Source organism: Mauremys reevesii, linkage group 5 (assembly GCF_016161935.1).
Source record: "Mauremys reevesii isolate NIE-2019 linkage group 5, ASM1616193v1, whole genome shotgun sequence".
Taxonomy (NCBI): Eukaryota; Metazoa; Chordata; order Testudines; family Geoemydidae; genus Mauremys; species Mauremys reevesii.
In genome coordinates this window covers 55,191,478-55,216,843 of record NC_052627.1, presented here as the reverse complement: position 1 = coordinate 55,216,843, position 25,366 = coordinate 55,191,478, and the positions used below count along the sequence as shown (strand labels likewise).

At 41.4% G+C, this 25,366-nt stretch overlaps 1 long non-coding RNA gene across 1 annotated transcript; it reads right to left on the bottom strand.

Moving 5' to 3' along the window:
* Window positions 1-219: 219 nt before the first annotated feature.
* On the bottom strand, window positions 220-24,696 carry LOC120406305. Its single transcript, XR_005599212.1, has 5 exons — window positions 24,395-24,696; window positions 23,582-23,664; window positions 22,838-23,088; window positions 688-795; window positions 220-323 (listed from the first exon to the last, which is right to left on the bottom strand). It is a non-coding gene; the product is annotated as an uncharacterized LOC120406305 (long non-coding RNA).
* Between the last annotated feature and the right edge of the window lie 670 nt (window positions 24,697-25,366).

Here is a 25,366-nt window from a genome sequence, read left to right as displayed (position 1 = left end):
AAGTCAATAGAGAGACTAAATGAAGTAGACGTAGTATATAGTGGCATTAAACATGGTTCCTCACAATATACAACATAATAAACATAATAAATATGGATTAGATTTTATATTGGGGGATGGATACACAACTAGCTTTAAAAAAAAATCAGGGATTTAGGGCTAAATACTGTTTGGTTTAATAGTCCCAGTAAAGTCAAATGCATAGTCCCATTGACCATAGTGCCAAGTGGGATTTCTGATTGAATACTTCAACAGCTTGGAGGATGTAATGGAAAGTACACTGACTGGGCAGATGATCTGAAGCTGGGAGGATTGTAAATACCCTGTAGAACAGGAGTAAGATACAGTACAGTCATAATAAATTGCAGAAATGGGCTGCAATAAATAAAATGAAATTCAATAAAGACATAGTACTACATAGAAAAAATAATAAAATAAAATATACAAATATAGGATGGAAGAATGAGCCAGACAATAATATACAAAGTATCTCTAAAGAAGAGGGTATAATAAAGGAGAGTAACACTGTTAATATATATTAACAATATTTTTATTATATATATATTATACCTTCTTTATATATGTGTGTGTGTGTGATATATCTTTAGCTGTTTACTAATACTAACTTAGATTATTAAAACTAAAATAATGTCATACTTATTTTTACCATTTATGTTCTCTACTTACTTTCTGCATTTCCACAGAGCTTGAATAATAAAACTAGATGAATCTTCCGATAGTCCCTTTCACGTCTCATCCACTAGCACGCTTTGGCTTTGCTTGGATTGCAAATGTCTGCAGGGGAATACTGCATTATTTAAAATTAATGTAAAACTGTATTCAAAATTAACAAAAACATTTACGTTAAATGTGACCAGCAAAGGAAAAGTATGGTGTTCGACCACTTTTTGCTGCTTTATGATCTTCCAAGAAAGCCCCCCTCTCTCTCCTTCCCCATTCCTCCCACTTCCCCCCCCCCCCAACACTTGTTATTTGCAAAACAAATGTAGGTCTTTACTATTTTTGTGGAAGACTCTGTGGATGAGTGGAGATTTAGTAGACTTATTAAATCCTAGATACCAAAGAAGTGAAATGATCTGGAGCAAAGTAGTCTTTAGATAGGATTTATAAGTGTTTGTTTTGTTAATTATTTAACTCAAACACCTTATGTACAATTGCAACCAACGACTCTTTCTTAAACTTTCAATATTCTTATACCTTCAATTAAAGACTAAGAAATCTCACAGTCCACTTTATTTTTTCTCCAGTTGAGACCTGCAGCAAAAACTGGGAAGACAGGACTTGCTGTTCTTGACATCTAAGGTAAAAAGCAAGTGTGTGTGTTGGGCGGGCGGGGGGGGGGGGGGGAGGTGGGGAATGACGACAAAGCCACCTAAAAACCCCAAAGTAACAACAAGTAATTAAGCCCTACTTTATATATCATTTAAAAGTCAAAGAGGCATTGGGCCTAACTTTTCCCCATTTTGTAGCTGCTTTTTAATGTTAAAAACTAGACCAGGGAGAAATTTTTTGCTGGAAAGTTTTTTGCATTGAAAAATTGAGTGGATTCAAAAACAAAATTAACTTGAAAAAAATTTCATTCACCCAAAAAACTGCTTGAATTTGGTTTATTGAAAATGAGAAATTGAAAACAGTTGTGGTATTAGAAACTGTGAAGTTCCCACCTTCCCTCCCCACCCTGTTTTTCCACAGAACAAAGTGGGGGGGTGGGGGAGAGGGAACATTTCTGGTCCATTTTTACTTAGTATGACAAAAGTACAAACATTAACACTTTTCTAAAAGCTTTTTTCCCCACACTTTCTGAATGGGGGGAACGTATATAAATGAAAGAATTATTTCCCTTTTTTACCTTTTTGCCATTGGGAACGCATGAAAAGTTTGTGGGTTTTTTGTTTTTTTTGTTTTTTCAAAAAAACTGTTAAAGTAACACTCAGATTTCACTCAGCTGAATAAAATCACAAGAAATCATATCTCATGATTAGTGTAAAATTGCTCATTGGTTAATATGGTAACACCTGTTAAATAGAGAACTATATTACTGTATATTTCTCTTAACAAAATCTCACTGTTGTAGTGATTGTTTTGTCTCTTACATTTACATGGCAAGGATCTGCAAACCTGCTAAAATGTCCTAAGTAGTTATATATAAAAACACCATCATCCCTCGATTTTTACATTGAAATAAGAACAGCAGAAAAAAGAAAACTTGGAGCAGGGAATATTTAAATAACTGAAAGAAAATGTTTGGGTTGAGGGGACTCAATAAGGAAATCAAAACAATACAAAACTAAATTTTTCATTTGGTTTCCAACTTTGTCAAATCAAACTTTTTTGTAGAAAAACTTTGAATGAAAACATTTAATTCAAAGTCGTCGTCCCACCATCTCCCCAGGGAAAACCATTTTTTTCCCCCACTTTTTTTTTAAACCCAATATTTTAGGCTTAGCTTAATCAGATAATGTCAAGTACAGGTTAACTATGAGTTGGAAATGAGACATTACCATTTAAAAGCCTAATGCTATATTGGTTGTATAATGTGAGTATTACATAGTAAAACAGGCAAGGTAACTTAGATTCTATTTTCAATGCCGTATTTTGGTGTCGGCCCTATATTTAAACATGACTTCAGTAAATTGGGGAGAATTGAGAAAAATGACAATAAATGCTAAAAGATTTGAAAAGTAAAACCAACAAAGAAGGGCTAAGAGATGCCCTACATGGGACATCAGCAGGGTTGGACCCTTTAAATACCCTGCACAGACTGCTGCCACTTGTTTAAGAGTAACTGATAACACCAGCTGGTTGTCATCCTCTGTGTAGACCAGTACCACAGGGAATGAGACATGCACTTTTCCTGTGGGTTTCACAGATATTTGTTGACAGCAGAGGAATGGCAAGATTCAGGAATTTGGGGTTCCATTCTAGGCTCTGAAAGAGATGTGTTCTCTAGTGAGCATAGGCTCTATTGCCCATTTTCCCCAAGCTGGACCCATTTTGCATAGTCATCTTCAACTAGTCCCTCAGGGCCGGGCTCCAGGGTTTTTGCCACCCCAAGCAGCAAAAAACAAACAAACAAACCGCAGTCGCGATCAGTTCTACCATCACTGCTTCAGTCTTTGGCAGCAATTCGGTGGCTGGTCCTTCGCTCAGAGAGGAAGTGAGGGACCCTCCACCGAATTGCTGCCGAAGAGCCGGATGTGCCACCCCTCTCCGTTGGCCGCCTCAAGCTCCTGCTTGCTGGGTTGGTGCCTGGAGCTGGACCTGCGGTCCCTGTCTCTTTCCCAGTCCTGTCTCTTCCCTACCCTGGTTTTTGTCCCAATTCCATTCTCCTTCACTCTGTCTCCATTCCTCAGGCTTCTCATACCAGTCCCAGCCTCCTTGCCCAACCATCCCTGTATTCTCCCAGCAGACTTTTGCTCCCCCTCCATTCACCCATTCCCAGTTCTCCCAGTCTACTCCTGTCCCTCCATCCTAGTCTCACTTTGGACCCCCTGCATTCTAATCAAATTCTTCCTTCATGTTGTGTAGGTGCCAGCAGGCAGGGTCATTGAGAGACAGGAGACACAGGCTTTCTGCTCTCAATTCCAATGTCTGGCCCCACCCAGCATGCTCAGTCAGTCAATGGGGATGATGCATATGCAGTCTGGTCAGCACTAGGAGCTAAGAGAGGCTGAATCATGCTTACTGAGGACAGACTCTTTGGATAATTTATCTGCTAAGTTCTAGAAAGTATCTACTGAGCATGTGTGATTTGGAATTTTTCAAAAGCTTATAACTTGGCTAAATGTGGGCAGACTTTCACAGGAATGACAAAAGATACGACCTTGACATCAAAGCCACCTCTTTGCCAAATTTCAAATGCCTGTTCCAAAAAAGCGGAGTACTAGGTTATTTCAAAGAAAAGGTCTGAAGTTATTTTTTAATACAGGATGTATGAAACAATGTATTTTTTTCCTTAACCTTATTCTCAGAAATGGCTGAATTATTTTGGCTGAAAAGCTCCAAAACACTCAACCTGAGGAAGATACCCACCATGGACAACTACAGCCCAAAAGTTTTGGCAAAGTTATGGGAAGTTTTGGACAAACCTAATAATAGGCGGTTGTGAGGTTTTGTACCTCGGGGGAACACCGAGCACCCCAATGTTCATCCTTATGAAATGATTATGTGGTATCTAATGCAATTTTGTCATGTTGGGTGTCTTCGGAAGGCTCATGATGCACTGAGCTTTATTGTTATAGTAATGTTATAGGTTGTAATTTCATGTATATAGTTATGAGGCTGAAAATGTGTCCTCATGGCTTATAACAAGCCCAGACAAAAACTCTCCAAGAGGAGAGGGGCAGTTCACACCTCATCAGGGCATGTATGTGACAAGCCCAGCTCAGCCTCATACAGGAACAAAAGACACTGGACTAGGCAACAACAAAGGATCTGTTGGACTCTTGAGTGAGTCACCCCCCTTCCTTGGTCAGTTTGGGACTACAATGAGGTAATGCTCACCTGACTCTGAAGGTGGGGGGCAGGGGTGGCTCTATGTATTTTGCCGCCCCAAGCACAGCTGTCAGGTGGCTTTTGGCGGCGTGCCTGCAGGAGGTCCGCCGGTCCCACGCCTTTGGTGCCGAAACCACGCTGGTCCCACCGTCGAATTGCTGCTGAAACCATGGGACTGGCAGACCTCCCTCAGGCATGCCGCCGAAGGCAGCCTGACCGCGGTCCTCACAGCGACTGGCAGGCTGCCCCACTTGGCTTGCCACCCCAGGCACGCGCTTGGTGCGCTGGTGCCTGGAGCTGCCCCGGAGGGGGACAAAGCCAAAAGGGAAGAAAGAACATTTGCCATGCTCTTCCTCTCTCTTCCACCTATGTCTACAGATACCACCACCACCAAGCGACTGAATTGCTGATCAAAGGGGAGAGCCTGGCTGAAGGGCAACCAGCCAGCCTGTGGTGAGAAGCATCTAAGTTTGTAAGGCTATTGAAAGTGTTAAATCAGTTTAGAATGCATTTTGCTTTTATTGCATTTGACCAAATTTGACTTGTTATGCTCTGATTTATAATCACTTAAAATCTATCTTTGTAGTTAATAAATCTTTTTGTTTGTTCTACCTGAAGCAGTGTGTTTGGCTTGAAGCATGTCAGAGACTCTCGTTGGGATAACAAGCCTGGTACATATCAATTTCTTTGTTAAATTGACAAACTCATATAAGCTTGCAGAGTCCAGCAGGCATACCTGGACACTGCAAGATGGAGGTTCCTAGGGTTGTGTCTGGGACCACAGATATTGGCTAGTGTCATTCGGTTGCACAATCCAAGCAGTTTACATGCTAGAGGCTGTGCGTGAACAGTCCAGGAGTGGGGGTTCTCACCGCGGAGCAGGGTAAGGCTGGCTCCCAGAGTCAAGGATTGGAGTGACCTAGCAGATCACCGGTCCAGATAACACCAGGGAAACATCACAGCGGTACTACCAGCTCTGCCTATAACATAATCTGTTATAATTCTTTTCCCTGAATTCATACAAAGATCTAAGGCAGGATTCATTCCTATTACAAGGAAACATTATAAAGTGAAATCTCAGTTCACAGCTAAGGAAAAATGGTAAGTTAGATATCAGGAATGGCTTCTTATAAAGAATAATCAATATGTGGAACCAAGTTGCTAAACAAAATAGTTAAGATGGATAAAGTAACTTAAGGATATGGAAAGTGTGCTATATCTAGATATTCTTGCTGAGAGGCAGAATAAATCTGCTTTGAGACAAAGGATTGATCAGATGACTTACTAATGGTTGCAGCCATAATATTTCTATTATGGAAAAACTAGAGAAGTGAGCAATTCATGACTGACTTTTTGGCTTATGTCTTTATATTGATGCTTATCTATCATGAAAAATTAGGAGGTGTCTGAACATTAGAGGAGTATGGTATGTTAGTTCAGGGTTGTCAAGGCACTGGAGTATCATAATTTGTGAAGGTAGTTCAGAAAATGTATCAAAATTCTAGATTATGGACCTTCTGGGGGCAGGGACTGCCTCTGTATTTTTTTTTTCTACAGCATCTAGTAAAATGGGTCCTTCATTCTTGTTTGTGGTTCTTAGGCACTACTGTACTAGAAATAATAAATACCTCTGTCTTCCTTTCTCTTATACCAATCAAATACCACGTTGTGAGCCAGATCATTACCTAATGTAAATCAACATAGCTCCATTGACTTCAATAGAGCTATGGCAATTTACAGCCTCTGAGAATCTGATTTTATATTTCCATACAGGAATGAATTGGATTTATAAGAGCTATATCTTTTGTAATCTAGCAGCTGCACATAAGTTGAAGGAGGGGGAGGAAGGGAGGAGAAAGATGTTGTTACAGAGCATCTGAGGAAGAAGAGGATTAGATCACTGACCTATGTAGATAAATTATAAGAAGCCATGCTACCAGTGAATTATTTTGCAAATGTACTGACATGTTTTCTCTGGTATGATTGCCATCCACTTCCCCTGATTGGAGGATTTGTAAAAGATTAAATTTAATTATGAAAATACTAATATGTAGCTCCTTCAAATATTTAATTTAAAATGTATTAATCTGAATATCACTACAAATTGATAGAGAGAATCTTTGTGCAACTTTGTGGGCCTGATCCTCCATTGATCTATCCCTTCTATAGTCATTTGCACCTGTGCATAGTGTGTGTAAAATGCTATCATTCCAATTTGATAACATTTTAGACCTACTTTGTACACTTGGCAATGACTACGCAAGGCACAAACCAGTAGGGAATCAGGCCTAGTGCACCTGTTTTCTTGCGTTATTCAGGTGTTTGTGTATATACTGATATGGTTACTGTTTCTAGGCCAAAAAACTTTGGAATCAAGGTTGTAAATATAAGTTACTTAAGGAGGAAAAAACCCCTCTCCTCTTCCTTCCTTCTATACCTTTTCCTTACTTCCTCTGCTTCCTTTAGTTTTCTTTTTCTCTCTCCCCTCCTCTGTTGTTCTTACCATTTTCTTCTTCTCTCCCCCCACACCCATTGCTGCCCTTCTCCTGCTCCTTCACTTCCCAGTCACACAGAAAAATTCCTAAAATGGAATCTTGTTTCCACCTAACAAACAAACAAACCCCCTTTATTTAGGGACAGATTGAACACTACCTTACAACATGAGTAATCATAATCAAGGGGACTAATAGAAGAGTAAAGTAATATTCAGCATGAGTATGGGGTAGAGATTTAAAATAATCTAGGTATGGCCCTTAGAAAGAATACAAGGAAAAATGAACATGTTGCCTCAGTTTTCAATAAGGATAATAGAGATCATGGAGGCAATGGCAGGATAACTAATTGGAATGGGTGTGTAGAAATAGAAATTGCTACATCCAAGGTGGAAGTAAAACTCAAAACTTTATCCAATCCCCCTAGTTTTAGTGCATTATCTCCATCCCAGAACACTGAAAGACCTGGCCTCTAGAATTGCATGTCCAATGGGAAGGATTTTTAATAAAAATATCAAATGGGGGTGGTGGTACCATATGACAGGAGATCAGCAAATGTAGTACTACCTTTATGTAAAGGGGTGGTGTGAAGTGATCTCGACAACTACCGATATGTAGTTGGACCTCAATAGTATGCAAGGCTTTAGAACAAATTTGGAAGGAAAGAATAATTAAAGCCATGGAAGTAAACAGAAAATAGGATAAAAAGCAAACATTATTTTAACACAAGTAAATCATGGCAGACTAACCTGATATTTTTTTATAAGATGACTGAATATTTAAGTAAGGTAAATGAAGTAGATCTAACCTCTCTGGATTTTAGTCAAGTATTTGGTATGGTACCACATGGGAAAACTTAGTTAAACTGGAGAAGGTGGGGTTTAGTACAAGAACTGTAAGGTAGATAAGGAACTGGCTAAAGGGGAGTCAACAGGTTTTGCTGAATGGGTACCTATTGAGTTGGTGGAAGGTTACTAATGGAGTTCTTCGAGGACTGGTCTTGGGACCGATCTTATTTAGTATTTTAAATAATGATCTTGGCAAAAAAGTAGCCATGTACTAATGAAATTTGCTGATGGCACAAAGTTCGGAGGCAGTGTCAATACCGAGGAGGACTGCAATACTACATACAAAGAATTGGATAATCTTGAGGACTGGAGTAATAGAAATGGGATGAAATTTAATAGTACAAAATGCAAAGTCATGCACTTAGGGAAAAATAACAAGAATTTCTGCTACCATCTGGGGGCTCATCAGTTGGAAACAACAGAAGAAGTTAAAGACCTGGGTGTATTAGTTGATCACAGGATGATTATGAGCCACAAATGTAATGAATCTATGAAATAGATAAGTAAGATCATGGGATATATCAGGTGAGGTGTTTCCAGTAGAAATAGGAAAGTATTAATGTCATTGTACAAGGCATTAACAAGTAAGACCTCATCTGTGTGAAATTCTGGTCACCCGTGTTCAAGAAAGATGAATTCAAACTGGAACAAGTGCAAAGAAGGGCTGCTAGGATGATCAGGGCAATGGAGAGCCTCTTTTCTGAGAGGAGACTAAAAGAGCTTGGCTTATTTAGCCTAGCAAAAAGAAGGATGAGAGGGGATAGATTGCTCTCTATAAATATGTCAGGTAGTTAAACTCCAGAGAAGAAGAAGAGCTGTTTAAGCTAAAGGACAATGTTGACACAAGAAAAAATGGGTAAAAACTGCCCATGAGTAAATTGAGGTTGGAGATTAGAAAAAGGGTTTCTAACCCTCAGAGGAGTGAGGTTCTGGAATAGCCTTCCAATAGGAGCTGTGGGGGCAAACAACATAACTAGTTTTAAGATGGAGCTTGATAAATGTATGTTTTGGATATACAATGGGGTTGCTTGCAATAGCAGGGGACTAGAAACAAGGACCCAGGAGGTGCCTTCCAATCATATATTCCTATGATGTAACCTCATTCATGGGGAGAACTGGATGGGCTGAAAATGGGTGAAACAAAAAAGAGTAATGTTTCACTTATGCCCACACCTCAAATTAATATGTACATTGGAATTTGTTTTAAATATAAAGTACAGACCCTGGGGAGGAGGCCATTAAGCTGCCTACCCAGAAGACAACTGAAAGTAAGTGGAGCAACCCAGGCCTATATGGAATAAGAGGTTTCTGCAAATGACATAGAAGAAACTGTTTGGCTTCCTCATCCGCTTTTAGGAACGTGGTATTTTACTTGACTCATCCCTAAATAAAACTTCTGTATTCATATATATACACTCAAACATAATACATTAGCTATGGGAAGTCTCCAGTCAGACGGATGTATAGCAGCCACAGTTTTACATAATCTAGCCTTGTTCTACTCTGTGGGTGTGTGGGAGGTTTTTCTTAATGATGCCTTTTCTTTGAACCATAATCAGTTATTTTTCCAGATTGTAAGATCCTCAAAGCCCAAATACAAATGGAAATGCAATTAATAGTGGTGCCATATCAGTATATCTAGTGCCAAATGGTTGGGTCAGGGATCATTGTGGTATACACATACCTTTTGTCCTATTGAACTGAATCTGCTCCTGGACCTCCTTCTCTGGATGGTGCCATCTTATAAGAAATACATCATCATCATCAGAGTGCTTTGTTCCAGTAATGTATTACACTAATACATCTGTTGCTTTAATGATATATTAGTGTAATACATTATCAGAGTGAAGCATACCAATGATATATTACTTAAAAGATGATGCCATTCAGGAATGAAAGGATTCATGGGCATATTCAACGTAATTTGACGATAAAAGCCAGGATGCAGCACCATGGAAATGCTTTCTTGGAACCAGAGAAATGCCAGCATTATGTTAGCCTCTTTTGATGCTATTTTCCGGTGCCAGAGCACCAGATTTGTAAAACTGTGGTTGTTACATCTCGTAAACCTTTTAAATATACTAAGAGCAACTACCATTAACTGTGGGTCATTGTGAAGCAGACAGTATACCGTTACATCATTTTTGCTATATAGTAGTACAATACTTACTTTGTTTCATATGGTTACAGGTAACTAACATTAACCTCCAGATATATGCTTTTCAGGCTATCTCATTACAATTATCTGGACTCTGTTTTTTTTTTACTAATTAATTATTGTCCATTCTCAAATATTTTCTGTTGCTTGACCATTGAACTTGAGCATATCATTAACTGTAGGTCTCTTTGATCTTAACCTCCATTCTGCAGAAAAGGACCTGGGGATTACAGTGGATGAGAAGCTGAATATGAGTCAACAGTGTGCCCTTGCTGCCAAGAAGGCTAATGGCATATTGGGCTGCATTAGTAGGAGCATTGCCAGCAGATCAAGAGAAGTGATTATTTGGCACTGGTGAGGCCACATCTGGAGTATTGCATCCAGTTTTGGGGCCCCCACTACAGAAAGGATGTGGACAAATTGGAGAGAGTCCAGCGGAAGGCAACAAAAATGATTAGGGGGCTGTGGCACATGACTTATGAGGAGAGGCTGAGGGAACTAGTTTTATTTAGTCTGCAGAAGAAAAGAGTGAGGAGGGATTTGATAGCAGCCATCAACTACCTGAAGGGGGGTTCCAAAGAGGATGGAGCTAGGCTGTTCTCAGTGGTATCAGATGACAGAACAAGGAGCAATGGTCTCAAGTTGCAGTGTGGGAGGTCTAGGTTGGATATTAAGAAAAACTATTTCACTAGGAGGCTGGTGAAGCACTGGAACAGGTTATTTAGGGAAGTAGTGGAATCTCCATCGTTAGAGGTTTTTAAGGCCTGGCTTGACAAAGCCCTGGCTGGGATGATTTAGTTGGGGTTGGTCCTGCTTTGAGTAGGGAGTTGGATTAGATGACCTCCTGAGGTCTCTTCCAATCCTAATCTTCTATGATTCTATGATTTTTCTCCACTGTCACAAAGCTTTTTTGCATTTTTTTAACCTCTGCAGGATAAAGTCAGCCTGGTTTACATTAATTAGCATAATCCACAAAACAAACATTTCTAAACAACTTCCAGACATCATTGCAAAAAAAGATGTCCTTGTTCTTTTCTGTTTCTTGTTTCTATTTCCCAAAAAAGTATGGCTATTTAAGAAAGGTGAGAGACTATAAAAGCTCAGAATTCAAACCCTCCTCCTCATCATCATCCCTAAACATGACCTTGATCGAGTCTAAGGAAACATGCTCATGTGGGGGAGGATCACAAGAGCCATATTTCCACCAAGTAGTAGTTTAACTAATGCATAAGCATCAATTCAGATTTATTTACTCTTTCCTCCAAATGTATTGACAAAACTGGAAGTGGGAACTTTTCATTAACCTCTACCTAAGTATTCCCAAGGAAATTTCATTTAACATTTATTGTGCCAGAAGTCCATTCCTGTCTGGCACATTTTCAGTATAGTCCTTTGAACTCCCAGGTCTCACATCTGTCATATCTGCCCCATAGAGAGGTAATACAATCCTGGTCCACATAAAACCATTCATTTAGTACAGTGGACCCCAAAGATACTTAAGCTTAATTCAATAAGGTCTCCCAAGGATGTGGCAAGACATTGCCATATTGAAAATTAGCAACTTTAAGGAATAGATTCTGCCCTCACTTCAGCCTTGATCCAAAAAATGAGTCTGTGCATTGATTTCAATGGGCTTTGAATCAGGTCCTTATACTAGTGCATGTCAATAGAGCTCCATCACAGTCAATGGAGATATCCTGGTGTGAAGCTGTCATGAGTGAGGGGAGAATTTGGCACTAAGGTCCAGAGATACAAAGAGTGATTTAGCCTAGATTTAGGCCAAAGATTATAAGAGGGAAGTCCTCCTCACTCCCAGACATTCAGTGTGGGGATAAGTGGCCTCTGAGCATATTTATCAGCTTGGGTCCTGCAGGCAATGTAGGCTTTCCTTACCTTCCCTGATTTTAGGATTGTACTGGTTTAGGCATACGATAGGTGTCTGAACAGCTGCTTGGGGCTGCAGTATGCATGCTCAGAGGCAGAAACTTGCAGCACCTACATCCCTTTGTGGATCTGGGCCTAAGATTGAAATCCTGGGCCCCATGAAGTCTACAGGTGTTTTGCCATTGACTCCAATGGTGACAAGATTTTACTCTAATTTCTAGAGGAGGGTGTTTCTTTTTTTCTCTCTCGCGCTCTCACTCTCTCTTTTTTTTTAAGGGGTGGGGCATTTAGATGGGCATGGCAAGATGGCAGATGTACAGCATTGTAGTAACCTTTGTGCAAAGTATGTTATGTGGGATATTATTTGAAAACTCATAATTTGCTGGTCAATATTGTCCTGATAAATTATGTGGCAATATTGTATATAAAGGTATAAGATTCCACTCTATGGTGTTATTAACACATGTTCCAAACCAGAGTCCTGCCCAAATAGAAATTGGCCAACATGTCTGTCTCAAACAAAAGAATGTGTGCTCTGCTTAATTTGCTATTAAGCAATAAACAGAGTCATCAAGCACAAAGGAAGTTCTAATAGGTGGGAAAGCCAGCAGGAGATATCCTCCCCTGTAGACTTTTTGTCTCCTGAATCTCTGTTGGAAATGTTTGCTAAGAGGGGGACTGACACTATAAAAATGAGACAAACACCTCAAGGCATCCCTCCTCCTCTCTGACTCTCTGTCCATTGATTGACTGCACCATAAGGAACAAAGGAAGCAATCATTCCACAAAAGAAGGGGTCCTGGATAAGAGGCTTGGCTAGTAACATAGATTGTTACATTTTATCTTTATTTTTCTCATAACGATTTCTGACTTTTATGCCTTATTACTTGTTTTCACTTAAAATCTCTTTGTAGTTAATTGGTTAATAAACTTGCTTTATTGTTTGATCTAAACCAATGTTTGAACTGAAGTGTTTGGGATCGCAGGATTTGTGCATATTATTTCTATTAATAAAATGACAGACTTTATATGATCTTATATTGTCCTGGAGAGAACGGGGCAGTATATAGGTTTGCCAATATTGTATTTCAAAAATAAGGTTTGTTTTTTAGCACCTCCAGCCCACTTCTCCTCCCTATTGTATTATTAATTATTATTTATTAATTATATAATAATAAGCCATACTTACCTACATTTGGCATGGGATATTTCTTGCTGCTTTTTTGCAGCACTCAGCAACTCCTGATATTGTTGTACAGAGATGAAAAAATAAGGGACATCCCTTGTAAAAAGGGACTGTTGGCAACCCTAGCAGTTCAAGACATACACTTCTGGGGAAAAATGTGGCACTGGGAGTGTGCTGGGATCACCCGGCTGTATAATTCAGGCAGGTAAAACCTGGGTGAGAGTGGCAGGCTGCAAGTGCATACAAGCATAACTGGGAGTGACTTGTATACTGGAAGCTGTTTGTGAGCAATCCAGGCTGGCAGCTACAGCAGCAAAGCACGCCCCAGGTTGGAGGGCAGGGTTGACACAGCTACTCACTAGTCTAGATTGTACCCCTGGTATGTCAGAGGGAGTGCTGTGTTTTTTGTTTTTTTTAAGGGCTAGGGACATTGGGATGGGCTAGGCAAGATGGCAGATATACAGTAGCTTTGCTGTGGCTTATAGTGTTGCCAACCCTCCCAGATTGGCCTGGAGTCTCCTGGAATCGGCACTGATTTCCCGGTGACTATTGAAAGCAATCTGGAGATTTTAATAGGCTATTTTAAGAAAATGACATTACATCATGTTGGGGAAAAATAATCTCCTAGAATAGCTTCAGTCAGAGGTGGCAACCCTAGTGGGGAGACTTAGCTTTTGTTTGATCACTTCCAGTTTGTTATCTCTTACAGAAATAGGATCGCTTCAGGTTTCTAGGCCTGAAAAAGAATGGTCATGGATCCCTTTAGGCACCTACATTGGAGGTGTTTGGCTTATAAAATAGGATTTGGGCAAGGAGAGGCTGCGTGGAAAAATAACTCCAGCAAATGAGTAGTGAGTTCTGATATTGCTTTCCTCCTCTAGCCCTTCAGACACTGCATGCTGACCTAAGTGCATTAAATAACTGCATAAAATATTTGTGTGCTCTGTCTCATCAGGTTTTTCTACTATGCTGAAAAGAATGATCTGCAGCAAAAGGCTATTTTAAACCTGCTGGAACTGTCAGTAGCATTGCAGGCGGTGCCATCTCTAATTGCTGATGTGGTGTCCCTCCCTGATCTGTTAACAAATATTTCTGGGGTGATTTTTGCAAAGTAGCTATCCTCCACTTAAAGACTAGATGATCCCCAAAGGGCTATGATAGTCAGTAAAAGATTTACAAGTCTGGAATAAGAATTCAGAGAATTGGTAGCTACATCTGGAATACTGAAAACAGTTAAGATTTGAGATAATGGCTAGTCAAAAACATACAGTCAAAACTGTTCAATTGAAAATTGGGGTTTTGATTAGACACTTTTTACAAAAAATGTAGTTTGCTTTCTGCAGAAAATGTAGATTATTTTTTGTCAAAAAAAACAAAACAAACAAATGAACAGCGGAAAACAGATTTGGAGCTGAAGCCCAGCCCATAGAGGAAAATGAGGGCATATGGCACCCAAACTACAACTCCCAGAGGCACCATGGAGGTATTTCCAAATTGATATTTTCAGCTTTTGATTTTTTTTTCTTCACCAAAAAGCTGAAATGGTCCATGGGGTGAGAGGGCATTCTGATCAGCTCTACTTAAAACTCTTCCCAGAGATTCTTAAAGACCTAAAAGTATATAAAGAACAGATGAAAGAAATGGGGAAGTGGTTGATCATCCAAAATCTAAAGATTGTTCTGCTCAAAGAGAGGCTAACATGAGAAGAGCTAGAGACTGTTAATGCAAACTAGGAATTTGAAATCATCTAGCATTTTTGAGCTAGCAGCTTGTCCTGTGTCATTGCAGTATACCTCATTTTAGGGTGACCAGACAGCTAATGTGAAAAATCGGGAGAGGGGGTCTGGGGTAATAGGAGCCTATATAAGAAAAAGACCCAAAAATTGGGATTGTCCCTGTAAAATTGGGACAGCTGGTCACCCTACCTCATTTGGACACACAGACCCGTTTAGAAAAAGACCATGGAGGAAGAATAATTATTATGATTTTTTCTGCTTTGTGGAAGCACAATATCTTAGGCGGGTAGCGAGCGATCTGTCGGGGAACAATTTCTCACGTGTGGTGTAAATGCAATAAATTGATCCCCGATTGCTCTCCCGTCAACTGCTGAACTCCAGCTCAGTGAGAGGCGGAAGCAAAGTCGACGGGGGAGTCGCGGCCGTCGATCCCGCACCGTGAGGACGCGAAGTAAGTGATTCTAAGTCGATCTAAGATATGTCAACTTCAGCTATGCTATTCTCGTAGCTGAAATTGCATATCTTAGATCGATTCTCTCCCTCCTCTTCCTCCCCCGCCCCCCAGGGTAGACCAGGCCTTAGAATCAGCAAGACTAGCTGCTGGTTTATGGCTAATGAGTCCCACATTTCCCTCTGCTCAGATGACACCACAGCATTGTTAAGGAAGTGTGTGTGTGTGTGTGTGTGTGAGTGTGTTTCCTTTCTATGTGGATTGCCTAACACATGTGTGCATTGGTAACATTGTGCTGCTATGAAAAATCATTAATCAGTATAAATTATAAAGCGAAGGTATAAACTTGCTGAAATCACTTTCCTTTTTCAGGATTAAAAGTAGAAGTTTGCACACTCAGTATATGTTCATTAAAAAGGTAATTAAAGCTAAAAAAAGTAATGACAGTTGAAAAATTGTTGGGTCTTAAACCGAGTGAGCTGGCACCTTTAGTGTTTGGGTTTTTTTATTATTGTCATCATTGTTTTAGCATGAATCCTTCCATTCAAAACCTAAACTGAATGCAGGTCTCTAGCTTTTTATTTTACCCCTTTGCTCGCTGCTGCCATTGGAAGGCTCATGTGTTTTAGCAACTGTTCCCTATGGCTTGTTAGGACATAGCAGGTTTGTCAAGCAACACTTCTAAAAACAAGTTGTGAGGAAGAGTCTTGGGGTGGGAATCACAGCAGAACATCATGCAGCAGTTAAATAGTTACCAGTGATGGCCTTTTATGCAACTATGACTGGCTTCAAAGGTTGGCTTAAAATGAATGGAGAAAATTTACACCTCTCTAAAAGCCTGAGTCTGATCTCACGCAGGCTGGTGTAAAAGGGGAGGAACTTCACTGAAGTTACACCGGTATAAAAGTGGCCTAAGTGAAAGACGTATTAGGTCACTTATTGTTATTGTATCAGTCCAGTTAAAGCTTCAACATGACATCAAGTGGCTGGTGAAACTATTTTTAGTTTTGAGGGGGGCACTGAGAAGGGAGTTAGTTGGAAGCTTAAATTATGAAAAACCTATTAAAATACATTAGAAGACCTTAAATCTGTGCATAGAACATACTGTACTATCCTACATAGTTTTCTCCAAAAACTAGCAGTTAAAGTAGCATGACTGGCAATGTTTTAATTAAGCAATAGGAAACGGTTGGCTACTATACATAGTGGCAGCTTTGAGTGCACAGTGAGGCATGAGTCCAGCCTGGCAAGAAAATGACCAGGAAGCTTAAATATTTTTTTTAATGGCATTGATGAATTCCTTTAGGTAGTACTTTCCAATTAGTGCTAAAAGCTGACATACACGACTATTTTCATGATACAATAGTTAAAGGCCTCTGAAATTCCCTTCTAAACCCTTATTTTTAGCGATTCAGCATATGTAACGTTAAGTAACAGAAATAGTAATATAACAGACTGTTTCATATACTTCCAAGATATTTCCTTTCTTCAGTTGTTTTTATATGGCAAGTCTCTTTAAAAAAGAGAGCGAGAGAGAGAAACTTAATAACAAAACCATATTAAAATCACCTTAAGAGTCTGAGTTAATGTAGGCTTTTTTTGCTTTTGTTTTTAAGAATGAAATGCACCCAATATCCTCTATATCTCAACATAATGGAACATACTCTTAACTACTTTCTTAAAATGCATCCTATTGTGCTTGCTAATTAGAGGATTTATTGCACATTTCACTCTGGCTTAGTGTGCCAAGTTCATTTTTTGGTTTAACGCCACTGTCTTCTGAAGGTTTACCTCAGAGCTGGATTTGGCCTTCTGTGTTTAAATCAGACCCTTCACGTTGCTTTAAAAAAGGCGGTGTGGGTTTTTTAGGTGGAGTTACTCAGTTTATGTAATTAGGTTCAGTTAATGGAAAGTAGTTCCAACCAATAACTTTGCTATATAAATATGACCATGCAGAAAAACTGTTTCAATAATCAGATAAAAGAAAATATAATTGTATTATGTAATATTCTTGTAATTAAGAATGCTTTTACTATAAATGTAGTGAGTGGGAGTTAACATGTTTAATTTAATTCTTCCTTTAGTTATCCCCTACTGTATGCACAGTAGGCACAATAAAGGAAAAAGTGTGAGCTGTCTAGCTTTGGCCACAGTGCCAAAATCTGACTGGGGAGCCGTACATTTTTCCACCATGCTCCCACAGTGCTAACACTCAGCAATTTATCAACACTCCCTGGAATAAAACAAAGCAAGAAGGCACGCCCCCCTTTCACAGCCCATATATGGACTACAGGCCACTCTGAAACTGTTACACTGACTTAAAGGAGCATGCCCAGAGAGAACACTGACATGGACACATGGTGAAGACTGTCAGAGGAACACTGACAACACCCCCGCAGCTGCCCTTTCTTAAAGGGAAACACATGTGTCTGGCTTATGCCTGCCAGCATTTTGCTAACAGACATTTATGGGCTCTGGCTCCTGAGTGGAGCAAAGCTAAGGGAAAGGCACCTACCAAGTAAAGCTAGATATGGTTTTTTTAAAGTTTCCCTTAAATGTACAAATCAAGGGAGAAGAATGGAGAAATGCCTCCAAGAACAAAATCAGCATTTTAAAAGCCGTGGTTTTGCTATGGGCACAAAATCTCTTCCAACCTGGTGCCATTTATTCTAAAGCAAAATACATCTTCAAGAAAATATTTGTTTTTAAATGGCTGTAATTTTTTTAGGCTAACAAATACCATTTACTGTTCCTGTACTGTTGGATTTTATTCCTATGCTCGTAAAGCCAGCTTACTTTCATCACAAATAAACAAGAAATGGCCTAAAAACAATAATTCAGCATTCATGATTTTTTATAGTTGTAAGTCTGATTCCTTTCTTCAGCCTTTTCCTCCGGAAGCCTCTCCCTCACAAGACAAAGGAAAAGAGTTTTGAGGTACTCCTTATTCAAGGGATGAGGGAAGCCTCCATGAGAAATGAAAAAGCAGTAGTGTAAAGTGGGAGTCAGACCAGCATGGGGAGTGCTACTGGAAACATTGGCTTCTTACTTAGTGATTAGTGGAGAAGGGCAGCCTGAATACTTTGAAAGAGCCAAATACAGGTTTGTAAATATTCATTGAGTCTGTGCTAAGGGAGGTTGACAGAAGACAACCATCTATTCCAGGATTTTCCTGAGGAACAGGAGTTTGGAGCTAGGATGGCAGGTACCAAGTATCAGGAGGTAGCTGTGTTAGTCTGTATCCACAAAAACAACGAGGAGTCCAGTTGCACCTTAAAGACTCATAGATTTATTTGGGCATAAGCTTTCGTGGGTAAAAAAACCCACTTCTTCAGATGCATGGAGTGGCAGGTAAAAAGTGAGGAAGGGGCAGGCGACAATTGTTTTCAATAGTGAAAATAGATCAGCACTTCGAAATGGGATAGAATGGCTGATAAAGGAAAAGATATAAAGACTAAGGGCTAAATTCACATGGGGAATTTAGGTGCCTAACTGCCACTTTAGGCCCCTAAATCCAACATCGAGGTCCCTGTGGCACAAAACTACCACTGAGCTGTGCCTAACACTGCAGGTATCAAAAGTCAGTGTTTCCACTGGGAAAGTCCTCTAGGTGCCTAAATTTCTGCTGATGGGCATGTGCAAAACCACCTCATTCCTAATGCTAACAAGCAGCTCGGTACCAACCCCTGATGGGCTTCACAAAGTAGGCATTCTCCCTCACAAAGTCCAACAGACCTTTCAAGACCTACCCTGTGAAGGTCAGGCCCTATTCTCTGAAAAGACAGACAGGAGACTGCACAGTTTAAAAGACTTGAGGTCCACTCTCAAGTCCCTGGGCATACATACCCCCTGCTACACAATGCAGGCACTTCAGGCCGCAGCCTCCTCTGCACTTTTACCAGCAAAACCGACAGGACGGTTCCCAGAGGAGGAAAAGGGCAGCAGGAAGAGGTCACATGTGTCCTCAGGCCAAGTTCTGGCCAACCCAAGCTGCCTTCTGGCCCCAAACTGGCCTTTTGAAGGTGTGGTCGATGGCAACACACCAGAACAAGAACTGGATCTACTCCACCTCACCTTTTCATCCCAACTGTCCCCTTTCTACTGTGTATGGTTCAGAATCACTTTGGACCGCTGGGTGCTCCGCACAGTAGAAAGGATGTAGCGGGGCAGTTACCCCACTCCTAGGGAAAAAGGTAGGCTGAATGGGGAAGCGGTCACAGCTGTGGCCACACCCAGTCAGGCCACAGCTGGCCCTGATATAAGGGCTAAGGGACGAGCTGGGTGAGTCTCATTCCAGCCCTGGAGTGAGAAGGGCCTAGCTGCTGGGGAGCACAGGGTACCTCGAGCAGAGCAGAGCAGTGCTGGGGAAGGGCAAGAGGAGCTGGGGAGCACAAGTGGAGGCACAAGTCGACTTCATAAGAATGAGGTTTGAAAAAACTGGGCCTCCTTCTGAACGAGGGGAAATCAATGCTGTCTCTGATTCAGAGGATACACTTATAGCGGCAGTACTGGAGTCATCACAAACCAGGGCATGCCTCCCAGAAGCAAGGTTTTGGTCCATCGGTGACATCATACAAGGTCTCAGGCAGTTCCCCACCATCACAGCAAGGAATTGCCTGAAACTCCTGGGTCACGTGACAGCTTGTAACTATATAGTACAGCATGCCAGACTTCAACCGCTTCAGTCGTGGCTAGCGTCACTGTATCAGCCAGTCCAGGACAGCCTGGACAGGATTGTTACCCTGCCTTGGCCGGTACTCGACTCCCTCCTATGGTGGCTCGATCCACAGGTAGTATGTGCAGGGGTCCCCTTCACCAGCCCCCAGTCATCTAGCTAGTGATGGATGCGTCAGCCTTGGGCTGGGGAGCACATTTGGGAGACCTCAGGACACAAGGCCTCTGGTCTCAGGTGGCACTCGCTCTCCACATCAATGTCAGAGAGCTGAGAGCAGTGTGCCTCGCATGCCAGACTTTCCGAGCCCACTTGACAGGGAGATGTGTATCAGTTATGACAGGCAACACCACAGCTATGTTTTATATTAACGGGGGGGGGGGGGGGTGCACATTCCTCTCCCCTGTGCCAGGAAGCCCTCATGCTGTGGGACTTCTGTGTAGAGCATTTGATACATCTGCAAGCATCCTACCTCCTTGGAGTACAGAATGAGTTGGTGGATTATCTCAGCAGGTTATTCCACGGCAATGAGTGGTCCCTTCGCCCGGACACTGCAAACTCAATCTTCCATCAGTGGGGTTTTCCCCGCAACAGGAAGTGCCAGCAGATTTGCTCCTTCCTGAATCATAGCCCAGGCTCCATCACAGTCACATTTCACCTCCCCATGGGGAGGCTATCTCCTATACGCATTTCCGCCTATCCCCCTTGTTCACAAGGTGCTCCTCAAGATACGGAGGGAACAAGCTTTGGTGATACTGATAGCCCCAGCCTGGCCTTACCAGCACTGGTACACATCACTCCTGGAAATGTCCATGGAAGCTCCAGTCACCTTGCCGCTCTTCCCGGACATATTAACTCAGGATCACGGTCATCGCCAGCACCTGAACCTTGAGTCGCTGTACCTTATGGCATGGAAGCTCCATGACAACCTGATGGAGCTCTCTTGCTTGGACCCAGTTAGACAAATCCTCCTTGGCAGTAGAAAGCCTTCCATCAGGGCTACCTACCTTGCCAAGTAGAAGAGATTTTAATCTGGTCACCACAGCATCATTTGTCCCTGATGCTCACCTCTATGCCACTCATACTGGACTACCTTCTCCATCTCAATCAGCAGGGGCTGTCCATGTCATCAATAAAGGTTCACTTGCCTCCATCTCTGCCTTCTATCCAGGAGCAGAGGGCCGGTCAGTCTTTGCCACTCCTATGGTCAGCCATTTCCTCAAAGGTCTCAACAGGCTATACCTGCAAGTCAGACAGCCGATCCTGGCTTGGGACCTCAACCTGGTCCTTTTAAGACTGACCGTGGCCACCTTTTGAACTGCTGGCAACATGCTCCCTGCTCTACCTCTCATACCAGGTGACATTTCTGGTGGCAATAACCTCTGCCAGGAGGGTGTCTGAGCTCAAGGCCCTAACATCAGAGCCCCCTTACACCATGTTCTACAAGGACAAGGTTCAGCTTAGGCCACATCAAACTTCCTCCCTAAGGTTGTCTCCCAATTTTACATCAACCAGGACATCTTCCTCCCAGTATTCTATCCTAAGCCACACTAGATCGGTAGGGAGCAGAGGCTTCACTTGCTGGATGTCTGCAGACATTAGCCTTCCACATCGAGAGAACAAAGCCATTCCAAAATTCCATCCAACTATTTGTGGCTGTGGAAGATGGAATGAAGTGTCTTCCAGTCTCAATGAATTTTGTAGTGAACCACGTCTTACATCTGAGAGTGCTACAACCTGGCAGGAGTACCTGCCCCTCCGATCACCGCGCACTCCACCAGGGCGCAGGTCTCTTCAACCGCATTCCTGGCTCGTGTTCCTACCCAGGAAATATGCAGAGCAGCGATGTGGTCCTCCATACACACTTTCATCACATATTATGTAATTACCCAGCAGGCCAGAGACGACACGGCCTTTGGTAGAGCAGTACTCCAATCAGTGGACAACCCCATCTCCAGAACTTAAGATTGTGATTCACCTGATTGGAATTGCCATGAACAAGCACTTGAAGAAGAAAAAATGGTTACTCACCTTCTCATAACTGTTGTTCTTCAAGATGTGTTATACATGTCCATTCCAATACCCACCCTCCTTCCTTTCTGTCGGAGTACCCGGCAAGAAGGAAGTGAATGGGGGGGTCAGGTCGGCAGGGCCCTATATTGGATGCCATGAAGGCGTGACTCCAGGGGTTGCCCAGGCTGACCTGACAGATACTGCTAGGGGGAAAATCTTTTGGCTGTCATGCACACAGCGTGCACACACCTGATTTGAATGGACATGAAGAACACATCTCGAAGAACAACCATTATGAGAAGGTGAGTAACCATTCTTCCTTTCAACACTTCTCCTTCACAACCGAACACCGAGTAGCGTGCTATATTTTTCCTTTTAAATATCAGAAAGAAACTCACTCTATTCCTGCTTTAAACCCAGGAATATTTTTCTTCCTTAATTCACCTTCAACTTGGCACCCTATACATCTCTCTTCTCCAGCTTTAATTTCCCTTGAAAATCTATCACTGACCTCATCTCCTTTGAACAAAAGCACCCCCAACACCATAAATACGCTGCCACCCTGCCAAACTCACTTGATGCCACCTGGTCTGTACACATGCTCTTAGGGGAAAATAAAAAGAATGAGACAAAATGGTTTGTCACACAATTGGCAGATCTGAGTTTTGCATTAGCCAGAGGGCCACGTCACTTAATCTTAATGACCAGAAGAAGACAGCAAGAATGTAATACAAAATGTAAAAAATACAACAGCGTTATTTGTTTTCTCATTAGATGTAGCACAATCCAACAAAACCCTCACAAATGAGTGTGTGTGTGTGTATAAGAGCTTTAACAACACAGTTCTGTCTTGTTCAACCTACTGCCTCATTAGACACTTACTCTCCAATTCTGCTGGTCTGGGACCCCACTTTTCCAATCAGTGACTTTTAAAATATATGCTGGTAGCTCCTCCCCAATCTGGCCACAGGCGTGGGGAGTACTTTCTCTCCATACTCTTTCAAACCATCCATTGATTTGACTGGTGCAAAGTCCTCCCCCAATGTGTGAAAGGATGGAGACAGAAGCAATCCTGTCCTTAGAAACTCTTTCCGCTTCTGTGTCCTCTAATTTCCTCTTCAGAGAAACATACTCTAAAATCACAAAAATGAAGAGGAATTTGTTATTGCAGATGTAAAAGGGACCAAACCAGATGCATGCTTTATTGTTCTGGTAAATCACATTGCTTTCCATTACATTCCTTCCCCCAACCTTTATGTGTACACTGCCTATTTAGAGCAAGATTTTGTAGGGTAGTAGAGGGATAAAAAGCCTCACTGCACAATTTTCTTCTGTAACCTGCCCACATTGCTGCTCCAGATATGGGAGCAGAGGAAGCTGAATAGGACCATATCCCTGTCTGTAAGTGAGAATATATTACTCCTTGCTGAAAGCCACCATTATCTATGTTGAGCAGTACCTTAGGCCAGGAGTAGTCCTACTGAAATCAGTTGGAATATGTCACATATGCAGCTTAAGGTACTACTGACTATAAGTAAAGGAATCAGAATCTGGCCTGAATAAATAAGAGAAAACAAATGAGGAAAAACAAGGATAGCAAAAGACTGAATTGATGCATGTACTTACCAATTAATGTTTGTTTCCCTGAAGAAAGAAGGATCCATTAGGTCATTGTGGCCAATATACTCCAGGCAGTTTAAAGCTGAATACTTATTGGTAAAAAAAAAAAAAAGAGAGAGAGAGAGAATTGCAGCGATAACGTGGAAATGTGGATCAATAAGAAAGAGAATTTAAATTCAGTTTAGGTGGTGATAGACTTTTTTACATGCTTAGATGGTAGTCAGGAATAGGAACCTTAAATTCTATGCTTGGCTCTGTCATGGAAATGCTGTGTGACCTTGGTACGTCACTTCATTTTTCTGTGCCTTGGTTTCCCCATATGTCAAACTGGAATAATGGTACTCATCCTTCTTTGTAAAGGACTTTGAGATATATGGATCAGAAGAGGTAAGTATTCTTGTTAAGAAGAAAAGGAAAAAGATCAAATCTTGAGTGTGCAGGTATAAAATACCAGTACTGTACCTGCTCCCTTTTCAGTTTGTCTTCACTTGTCATGTTACATCTTAATTTAGACTAGATTCTTCAGAGAAGAATCATCTACCACACTGTGGGCACTGTTTAAATAATAATAATTACTACATTTTATTATCAAGAAGATCATAAACCAATAGGGCTTTCTTGATAAATGTTCTGATGTTAAGAAAAGGAAGTTTGATTTTAAGAGTTAGGGGAAGATGGGCAGTGAAATAAATATCTGACTTGGGACTCCGAATCTCTGGGATATCTCTCCCTTATTAAACCAATAAGTCTGCATGTACTGTTCAAACTGTTCAGATACATAGTGCTCTTTAAAGAGAAAGTAGGGGGATTAGGTTATACCTAGGACTGGCTGCTCTTTCAGAGACAGCAGATCCTTGTTGGGTAGTGCACTTTAGTGCAACTATTCAGGTAAAGAGGACAGCTTGTTGTGTTTGGCTCGCCCTGCTACATACTGCTGATATTTTCACTGCAATTTTGGCATAAGAGGTGTGCCATCACCACAGAAGCTCTTCAGTGGCTGGGATAGTGCTGTGGGAAAAGAAAGAAGTTGCAGTAATAATTATTCTTATCCGCTACAGCTAATCAATGTGGATAGTTTGGGTAATGCCCCTTTAACAGGAAAAGGAGTGAAATGTTGGAGTTGGAAGTTTTCTGTAAGGTTCCACGGCAGTTGTGAATGACAGTTGAGGGCTGATAGTTATAAATTATGAGATCTGAAAACAAAACAAAAGAATCATTGTTTTGTTTTGCCTTTTTTTTTTTGCCTTTTAAAAGGGATCCACTCACCCCCAGTTTTTGTGTGTCCATTTTAAGATTCAAACTGAAATACATACAAAAATGCAGCTTCCCTGTTCGCTGATTGGAGGGCACTCCATTTACCTTCCCCTCTACCCCGAGGTGTGGGGACATGCCATTCTATTCCCCTCTATCTACCTGCCTCGCTACACAAGATAGCAATCTGCACCACTCGTGCTCCCTTACACAGTCTCCTGCCCTCTCCTCCTGTCCATATTACCTTCCCTTTCCTCTGAAAGTCATGCCATATTCCCAGCACTCCACTCAATTGCTCACCTGCTCAGTGCCCACTGCAACTCTTCTTAAGCCCCTCATATTTCTGCACCCTTTCAGTCTGCCTCCTGCTCCCCATATCACCCCTCTTCAGAGCTGCCAAGTATTGTGTTATTCCGTGCATGACATTTTATGCAAATTATTTAGTTAATTTTTATATATCTAAATAATTTACAAATTGCCAGAAACATCAAGTTTAAAAACACTAGGTGGGTTTAGCGGTGGTGAAAGGCATTGGCTAGA